This window comes from Drosophila suzukii, chromosome 2R, assembly GCF_043229965.1.
Source record: "Drosophila suzukii chromosome 2R, CBGP_Dsuzu_IsoJpt1.0, whole genome shotgun sequence".
Classification (NCBI taxonomy): Eukaryota; Metazoa; Arthropoda; class Insecta; order Diptera; family Drosophilidae; genus Drosophila; species Drosophila suzukii.
The window spans coordinates 12,415,739-12,425,006 of record NC_092081.1 but is presented as its reverse complement, the minus strand read 5'-3'; positions in this window follow the sequence as shown (position 1 = coordinate 12,425,006).

The following is a 9,268-nucleotide window of genomic DNA, read 5'->3' as shown; positions in this document are numbered from 1 at the left end:
GAAACAGTGGGCGTAGCATCCATCACGATTTGCAAATATTCCGTTGGACAATTGTCTTTGGCTCATTGATCGAATGCGTAGCAAATTTTGAATTTTGTGGCAGGCATTTTTCTCATTATGCGATTTGGCACGAGCTGACTTTCACATTCGTTAATGCCAAGTTTATGAGTTGTAAATTTAAAGACCTTCCGATGCCCCGCCCTAAATGAACTGAAAATTAATGAAGGCTAGAAGGGATGGGGATGAATAGCTTCCTAAATGCCAATTCCGCAAAGCGTTTTTCTGCAAGTAATACTCGACCTTGCCGCAGACCACAAAAAAATAAATTAGAGAATAAACTCCGAAAGTATTGTAATTACCAAGATCATTTCAAGTTATGTTTGCAAATATGCGAATGCGAAAAATTAAAATAAACAAACAAAAAGTATAACAGCCAGGCAGACTCCATCTCATAATGGCAAATATGAATTTTTGGTTGTAAACAAAACAATTAAATAAAACTACATTCAGCCAAGGATTGTGTCTCGGAAACGAAAAACTGAAATTCATATTCAATAGCACTCCACGAACAACTTGAAATCTGTTTTCGGGTTTCAGTTTTTAGCGTCTTCTGCCTGTTTTTTTTTTTTTTACGTTTGTAATCATTTTTCCAGCACATTAAAAAATCATTTAATTTCCTGCATCGGCTAATTTACATTGAACGTGCCAGACAGAGAGGCCATCTAGATGGAGTTGGAGTTGGAGAGGGAAGCTAATGGCACCTGGTGCCAGGTGATGATGCGCCAAGTCGAAGACAATGACGATCTGTAATTTCTGATGGCTGCTCTAGAGCTTCAAGATGGGGCGGACCTTGAAATACATATGTCTGTACAATTGCCCCGAAACTGAATCCGATACCGATTCCGAATCAGTTGTATCTGTATCTGCAGATCCGTATCTGTGTTTGTTTTGTAACCTAGAATGCCGACGAGTGGAGAGCCGCCAACGTGTAATTTAAATTAAACTACGATATTTTCTGATGCAATGCCCCCCAAGACGGACCATGGAAGCGCCGACAGAATCAATTAAGGCATAGGCTTCGTTTGATGTAAATTGCGCCTCACTTTGAAATCATCGAGGCACTCTTTATGATGATATTTCGAGAGCGGTTTCTGATTTCTGTGGCTCAAAGTTCTTCGCACACCGACTGCATTTTTTCACCCAAAGCGAAGGTCGCTGCCTCTTGCCGGAATCGGAGTAAAAGTTGAAAAGATTGACTCACACACTAAAGTGCCAAACTTTGACATTTCGAATCGCTCTAAAGTGAACTGAAATGGATGTGAGTAAGCTGGGTGTGGGTGGTTTTCGGTAGGGGTGGCTATAAGGAAATGCCTTGCATTATGACGACTTTTTTTAATAGGTTGCGATTTAATGAAACTTTATCCTTTATCCAAAAGCTACTTGATAATGTAGTACCGAGTTCAAGTTTAAGTTTTGAAATTTAAATTTAAGGACCAAAGGTTTTATGTTTTTTTATTTATTCAATTTCAAAATATTTTTTTGCAATCAATTAATATTTATATTTTAAATATATTTATGTATTGTTATAAAATATTTATAAGAAAGTAAACACATAATCTCATATAATTTCAAAGTTTATTAACTAACCTTGTTACAATAAACTTACCAAAACTTTACAATCTACAAACTATTCCTTAATTTAATTATTTTCCTAATTCATTATGACATTCAGCGACTTAAAGTTAATTTGTATTACTTGTAGATTCTTGAAAAAATCTATTTAATAACTATTTTTGTTTAACGACTTCATCAAGAACATCCGAAACAGTCCCGGCAGTTATTGATAACATTCCATCGCACAACTTAAGCTCGCGAAGGTCGCACCTGGGAATCTTCGGCGCTCATCCTCCATGGCTCCAATCACCTTTGGCATTTGAGCAATGGACCCGATCTCGATCGCTCTGCACTTCAATGGCTGTCATAAAAGACGCATTCACAGTGCACTCCATAAAGTAATTACACTCACACAGCCGCCTCGTGCAGTTGGCCAAATTGCCAAATTAGTTGCTGCTAGTGCTCCATTCAGTGCAGCTCACAGCTCTTGGGTCCCAGATCTCAGCACTCGTAATTAAAACGTATGCGAAGTAATTAAACTTGAAACAGAACGGCGGGGCAGAAGAAGCTGGTCTTCGAGCGGCGGCACGGGTATTCTGATGGGGCACAATCTGGGGCAGGAGGGGTACCTCGATGATTGATGTAGGCCTCCGACACTCAGAAAAATTTTTAAACACTTCCAACAAATTTGGACAGTTGTAAACTATTTAAATGTCACCCAATTCCCTTGGCTAATTGTTGATCCTTAATACAATCTATGAACAACATAGTATAAAATATGAAATCTTAATATTATACAATGATCAGATTACAGCAAATACGCCTTAAAATCGGAAATCGAAATCTAAAATTCGAGACGATAAAATAATAGTTGCCTTATACCCTAACAAAATGTTTGAACATTAGGAGTTTAAGACCCACCTTTTGATTAACTTGCGGATGATAAATCGACCATTTAGAAGTTATATATAGTTTTTATTTTAGTCTGGATAAATCTTACAATTTAAAAGAACGTTTTTCCAAGTGCATACACACACGTAACCAAAGCAAATAAAAGCTAGTGACTAAACATTGCATTTTGTGGGCGATGGGAGCAGGGGTCCTGTGATTTATCTGCGGCCCCAGTGGTCATAAAGATTGTTCCCACTGCCAGTCAAGGCAACAAATGATGGTGTTGCAGCTACCGAAAAATTTGCCTTTTGTTGTGGCGATTGTCTGCAGAGCACTTTTGTCATTGTTACACAATCCCGGATTCGGTTTTTAAGCCACATTAGATGGCCGAAATCAATTGAAGAACCTTCGATGAGTGCGTGCCGTGTTTGAGGTTTGCCCCACAGGTCACCGGTTGAATGGTCCATTGTCTCTGGCCCTGGAATGCCGAAGATTGCACAGAGATAATGTGCCGCAGTTCGCGGCTAATCCGCTCGCCAAGTGTGGAGCTACATTTGTCCGAACGTGTGGATCAACTCGATGCCACTTGTAAGAACTTCAGCTCCGACTACATCCTCTTGCGTGGGGGTCAACCTGTTTCTGTTTTTTTCTAGGGGGGGGCACTTTTGATTGGCACTTTCTGCGGGCCTACCCACATCAGCACCTCGATGATGAGCTCGTGGATTCCAAAATTGAATCAGCACACATATTAATAGACGAGCAAACATGCTTACGATTCTCGCACGTTGCCATATCGATGGGTACTTTGATCCGACTTCCGCCTTCCCAGCGAAGAAAAGGTTGGGCCATCTAAATCTAAGTCTGCTTACCCATCCATGGCACTGAACCTCGGCAACCTCATCCTTAGCTCGCAGCATTGACATTGAAACTTTGACACGCTGGATCGAGCCCGCAAATATGATTTCGGATGTAATTCATCTGAATTGAACTTCAATTCGGAGTGCACAGTGGTTGAAAGCCATGGGAAAAAGTAATATTTTTGTAAAATTTTAGTAAAGTTTTTTTAGAAAATCATCTAGACGAATTATAAATAAATCAACATCTTTTAGTTCCCATTATAAAAAAAGTAGATTTTGAACTCGGAGATTAAAACCTTTTTTTAGTTTCACATGCGGTCCAGAAAACGAGCCTTATTATAGTTAATAGTTTGAATTGATTCTTTTGACTTTTATTTACATTGTTAGCAAAGCCATTAATACAATTATAATCGTACGCTGTCTGTATAATTCTAATATGGTCAAAATGACTATACAAAAACAGTATCTAAAACTAAGTAACATAAAAAAAAAAATTTTAAAAAGACAACATGGCTTCAGTTACAAAAAGATAGTAAATCGCAATGTTTAAAACTAAGTAATTGGATAAAAATCATCTTAAATTTTACCGTTACCATATTAGTTTTATCAGACTCTAAAAATGGGGTATTCATTTACTCAACAAATCGCCCCACGGTGCCCTATAAAACAATTAAAAACCAACAGCGAAAACATAAAAACAGCGCCAACTACAAGACACTGAAAACTTTAATAAAGAGCATCGAGTAAGGCAAAATGCTTATGGAATTTTACTAGGCCCCATGCAGACCGAGATGACGGAGTCTGGGAGCCCAGCACCATAGGAGTTTCAAGCGCTGAGGACCGAAAAACACTTTCGATTTCAGCCAGTTTGTCAGTGCGATGCAGATGATTGTGCAAGATGATGGTTCAGTGGGTCGCTGGTCCAGGTCGGGTCAGATCCGAATAGTAGCAGCTGAGGAGCCACCTGAAGTTGGACCGACTTTTACCTGCGCAGAACACGTCTCGTTATGGGCATTACATTAGCCGTGGCTGCTGGGAAATTGTGGGAGCCTTCGCTGTGGATTATAATTCCTGTCATTTGCATTGGAACTGGAACTTCTCGCCACAGCGGAGTAATTTCGACTGGCATGTGAATGACGAGGCTGTCATTATCGCGAATGCAATTCGCCGAAAGCGGAGATCCGTCTTGCGAGTGGGGGAGTCGATCGATCATTATCAACATTATCCAAACGCTTCTCGATCGTCGATCTTCATCTGCACGTAGCAAATGTCAAGGCACATCCTTTCTTGTTTTGCATGTCGCCTTGCAGAATGCTGTACAATCTACCCCGAACAATTAATAATAATGAAAGCTTTGCCGCTCAAAAGCCGTGCGAATGCCGCCAGCCATGTAATAGGTTATACGGAGAGTGGTTCACACGGAGGCTTAATCGAAATAGATTCAAATTTACCGATGAGTTTAAAGTAATTTAATATGCAAATATTATAACCTATTTTTACCTAAAAAATATATATTTTTAAAGCAATAATTAAAAAAGGTTACACCGTAAAGATCAGAAAAAAGTAAAATTTTAGACTGATTTACTTAGTTGAAAATGATGATTGGAATGAAAGTATTCTACAAAAGAAAATATTTATGGAATCCATATTATAGAAATAATTGGGAACCATTCTAAAAATTAAATCCTGTATTCTATATTGAACCCTTATAAGTTATCACCTTATCATAACTTAAGTTCTCGTATAAACGCCACAGTTCACTTTGCACTTGTTTTTTTCTAGAGCAAAAAGCAATTGCGAATCAATTTCGTTTCGAATTGAGCGCCTTTAGAGATCGCCCTCATCATTGAAGCAATTGTTTGGCCGAAAATTAATTGCTTGGCGTCAAAAGTCAAAAGGCATCCAACGGACTCTCTAGGCCGCTATTAGTTGTGGTCCTAATTTTCGGACTTTATTGCGTTGGCAACTTGCGAAAAGTGGCAGCAAATCAGCGATAAGAGGCGACAACCTTGAGGGATTTAGGCTGCGATGGAAACGAGGCATTAGCAGCCAAGAGATACTAAAGTATCTGCAGATACAATTTACTTGAACAATCAAAATTGGTTTTCCAATACCACTTGCGAAAGACAAGCGATGGTCATAATTAATATTTAATGTGTACGAATTCCTTGGCATTTTCTTTCGGATGGAAAGTCGAATTGCGTACTTATCTGTGCCATTTAATCGCCATCGAATTCAATAAACTCCGACAAAATGATGCCACAGTTCGGGGCATAAATCAAACGCATTGTTGCGGCAGCAGCAGCGAATTCGCTTCCTTGAATTCGTATCTTTGTGGTTTTGAGAGTGGGTGACGAGGATGATCCTAGGACGGGATGTTTTGCAACGCATCTGCTCTGCAGCTCGGCTCACGAATTTCGGAATTTATGATTTTTGTACTGATGTAATAATAATCATGCTCAGCCCCAGACGACAGGTGAAAAATTGTTACAATTTGATGGCTCTGCCAGTCACAACAACGTGATGCGGCACCGCAGCAATTTGCTGCAGTTGCAAATCCCCGGATTTGCGAGTTTCGCTGGGCTTGTGGGCTGTTGTGGGTTACCATCTACATGGGTCTCTTTTTTATGGGCCTCCAAATCGCTTCTTTATTGCTGAGACCGCCGCTGTTGCTGCTACATATTTGGAGTTTTAGAATGTGAGTTTGCTGGGCTAATTAGATACACATGTACTAGCTTATTATTTATGGATGTTGGGGTGTCGTTTATTGCAAGTAGTTTCAAAGGAGCTTAGTTCCAAATAGGGGGTATGCAAATTCGCTCCATCTAGCTTAAAGAAAATAAAACAACACACGTTAGAAAATAAAGATTTTTAGGTAGAGATCTCATTATAAATATTAAATATGATTATTACATTATTCATTTTAATGTATTATTCCTATTATTTCATTTCATTTAAATAGGTTTTCACTTTTATCAATTTTATGAGGAATATATATTCTAATATATTTTCTAATCATTCATGTTTTCCTTTTATTAAATTAAATTTTTTTAAACTTTCTTCCAAATTTTTAGGTACTTTTCAAAATATATTTTATTTAACTTTGTAATGCAAGGATCAGCATATAATGCTGTCCAAAAAAATCTTTCCCCTAGCTAAAAAAAAAAGCTTTCAGTGATGCCAATTCTGCCAAAGCCAATGTCAATGATGCCAAGTCTTTAAAATTCTTAAAACGGAACATTCTTCTTCTCTCATACTAGGCAAAATTGCAATACCCAGTTTAATCTATTAGATAAGTGTTAAGTGTTGATAATCATTTTAGCCCCATTATCTGCATCCCTGGCTTCAACAGCAAGTTCGAGATACAAAATGTGAAGGTCAGACTGCAAAATGCTCCCCTTTTTTCAGATCTTGCCTGCCACTCGAAGAGCGCTAAGAGACATTCAATCATTCTTTCGACCTTGTCGCTTTGACGTCGACTTTGTAGTCGAAACCCTAAACTTGTTGGCTTCTGTGTGAAAATGGCAGTTAAACAAACAGCGAGCAGTGTTCGGTGTGTTGAGTCAGTCAATCAGCCAGTGAGATAGATTACCAAGAGTTCTTGGCTAAAATCGTTCTTGGCTAAATGGTCTCTGGGCCAGAAGTTAACCTCCCATTAACCGACCCAGACAAACAGACAAAATGGCAAGTGTAACTCAAAGATGCCTGCTCAAAAATGATGTCTGCTGTTGTCTGGGGCGCCGCTTCTGCTCGAGTGGCATGCCACCAGAAATAATAAAAACAAAAACCCAAAAATTTCAGAGACTGACTTGAAAGCACCCATCTATCTATCTATTAATGCTAGCGCCAATGCAATTTCGGGCTTCATCTTCGACTAGTAATCAAAAGTCGGGGACTCTCCACTTTACATTGCTGCAACACGCAAAACAAAAACAAAAAGCAAAAAAACTAGAGAAAAAATCACAAAAATGAGACGCCAAAGCAGATTAATTATGAAGCCCCGAGTCTCAGCCAGAGTTTTCTGAGTCTGAGCTGGGCCGACAGCCAGAAGGAAGCTTAGGAAGCAATCTTGGCTCAGTTTCGAGGCAGGTGAATGTGCTGAATGCCACTAGGTAGAAGCAGCGTCTATTTTTGTTGAGTGTTTGACATATGATTTTTGCTAAATGAAAAATCTTTCGAGTCTTCGACTTGCAGTTGGCAGAATTTTCGTAATGATTTTTGGGGCTATTGCGAAAAATCTTTTATTTGGCGGTACGTCGGTTCTTTCACAACCCAGTCGACTTGGCTTAGCTCTCCATCTCCATCTCCATCTGCACTTCCATCCAAATCCAAATCCACATCCCCATCGAAATCGAAATCCCCACCTGCTCGAGCAGATCTTTCTGCTTGGCAATAAAAGGCTGACAAGAAATCAATGAGCATAAATAAGATTAGAGCGGAACCGACTGGCTCTTAATACTGGGCACTAAATAGCAGTTTAATTGGCACCCACGGTGGCAACAATGGCTCGGATTAGGCCCAATTGCCTGGTGCTGCACCAGGAGTTCTCTGGCAGAGCGGGCTGGCCCACCATTGGCACATCGCATAATTGTGGGCATGATGGGGCAAAATTAAGCCACCTGAACAAGAGAAACCAATTGGGAAATCGCCCAAGCATCTGCTTTCAGAAAATTTAAAAGAAGAAGCCCATTCCATAAGCCTTTGTTCCAAAAATATTGTTTAAATTGAGAGTACTCTATTAATTACTGTGAAGAATTAAACTGAAATAAAAACATCATGCACACTTTTACATTTTAGATTGGACTTTCTAAATGTATCAAAATTTAAAAGATTTAAATGTTTGGTTTTGGAAAATTCTACCAGTATAAGTACATATGTATATTAAATATTATATTTTTCCAACAATCATATATATCTATATGATTTTTTTTCTGTGAAGTTTGTTGGAAAAATAAATGCTAACATATTGTCTCCTGTTAAATGAAATCAGTACAATGAATTGTCTTGATATTATATATTTAATTTTATTCCCTTTTAACTATAGTAATCGCCTTTTAGGCTACCTTTTCAACTTAATCTTTGCACTTGTTTCAATTATCTAAATTGTTTTACTTCCCAGATACAATAACAAGTTAACAATTACAACAGTGGGACTAATTAAGTGAACCTTAACTGATGTTGCGTAAGTGGTAGCTTACTTAATTAAAGTATCCGAATAAGTTCGAACAATTGCGAATGGTGGGAGCCTCTCAAAAGGGTCTCTACTCACTTTCTAACTGGCATTTCGCTCTACATACTCGAGTACGGTTATTTTCGATGCTGCGTAATCGCGGCCCCAAAACAGAAACCCAGACCCCATCCCAAAAAACAAAAACCAAAAAACCAAAGCCGAAACCAATCCAATTCAATTCCAATCCCAAATCCAGTCGCGTTTGTGTGTCTTCTTTGTTGTTGGCTGAAATTTCTGTGGCTGTGTTACCACAAGAGTTCGAGATCTGAAGTATCATAAACATTCACTTTTATCTACGAAATGCAGCGACGAATGGAGCTTCGTCACCCCATTTCCTGCTGCTACTTGATACAGTTTTCGAGCGTGGACAAGGTCGTTGGAGAGCCGCCTGTCAGTCGGTCCTAACACACATTTTTCGTTGGCCCATTTGTTTGTTGTGGTTTATGCAATAGCCAAACTTCACAAACAATTGGTAAGGGTAATTGCGGCCTGGCCTGTGTGTCAGTCGGTAAGTTAGTGGCTCCTTTATTCCTGTCAATACGTCATTGCTCTAGTTACTCTCGCTTCTCACCTGGCAAAACCCCAACTCCTCCAACTCCATAAATCTCCTCAGCTACTTCAAGCTGTTTAAGTACTTACGATTAATTACTCTTGAGCCCTGGCAACTCAATGGTCT